At 46.4% G+C, this 1,194-nt stretch overlaps 1 non-coding gene across 1 annotated transcript; it reads right to left on the reverse strand.

Moving 5' to 3' along the window:
• Positions 1–719: 719 nt before the first annotated feature.
• On the reverse strand, positions 720–801 carry trnal-uag. Its single transcript has one exon. It is a non-coding gene; the product is annotated as a tRNA-Leu (tRNA).
• Positions 802–1,194: the final 393 nt, after the last annotated feature.

A 1,194-nucleotide genomic window follows, 5' to 3' on the forward strand; every position in this document is an offset into this window, starting at 1 on the left:
AACCCTGTTAATTCGTAATGTATTGAGCGAATAGCAAAACAGAACGCATTTAACACGGAACACAAACAAAACTGGCAAACCAAATGCGTTTTCAGACACAGCGAGCATGAATGCTAAATGTGAGACAGGCCGGGGGCATGAGCCATAAAGTAATCTCACAACTAACAACAGGGCAATTCCAAACTGCTCTTTCAAACATACTGGAACCTGAGTGCACCACCACTTCCCAGACATTGCTGAAATGAGAGAAAGAAAGAACACAATAAGAGTGGCCATTAAAAAGTGAATGTCACCAATCACAGTCTCGATTACATTACCTTTCCCTTCCGATGTCTCCAGAAAGGAAATGAAGGAAATGGGAGAAATTCAATAACATGTGACATCGCAATTCATTGGAACGATTTTCCCATTGGCAGAAAACAAAATAACGACGAGTCGAGCCACCGCAGGACTTTGTTTCACAGCAGCAATGAAATAAGAGCCTCCATTCGGTTCCAGTAAACGCACAACTTGTCTGGGACAGCAGAGCTGTTTGCGATTTTCCGCGCGGGAGGCGAGCACGATCATGACAGCACAGACACCGGAAAAGTCGGCACTTTCCCACACCAAAGTTAATTGCCCGGGAAGCGCACACATGTTTCTTCGGATTTAAACAGAAATGCAGCAGCAGTCGAAACTGCATTTTAACAAGCTGCGACGTTGGAAACGATCAGCAGAAATGGCAGCGGTGGGATTCGAACCCACGCCTCTGTCGAGACTGGAGCCTAAATCCAGCGCCTTAGACCGCTCGACCACACTACCTACCAGCCAGCCGGGGCCCTCATTTTCTTGCACTTCCAATTGTGATGCTGCATAACAACAGATGCAAAGTCACGTGAAAAGGGTTCCATGATCCCTCTCCGACACGCACAACTGCTGGGATGTGCCCGTCTACAATATCAATTTCGCAGCAGATAATGATAGCCCATCAATCCAGATAAATAAGCTGAGTCTATCTTCTCAGAATCTTTTCAACTAAAAATACAGTTAATTCCCCGGGAAGCAATACCATTTTCCTTCTGTCTTAAACAGAAATGCACCAGGGGAAGAAGCTGCATTCTAACAAGGCTGCGCCTTTGGAGTTGATCAGCGAAAATGGTAGCGGAGGGATTCAGACCCCGCCCTTGACGAGAGCATTGTCGAGGTTGGAGCATT

This window comes from Chiloscyllium plagiosum, unplaced genomic scaffold (genome assembly GCF_004010195.1).
Source record: "Chiloscyllium plagiosum isolate BGI_BamShark_2017 unplaced genomic scaffold, ASM401019v2 scaf_41161, whole genome shotgun sequence".
Taxonomy (NCBI): domain Eukaryota; kingdom Metazoa; phylum Chordata; class Chondrichthyes; order Orectolobiformes; family Hemiscylliidae; genus Chiloscyllium; species Chiloscyllium plagiosum.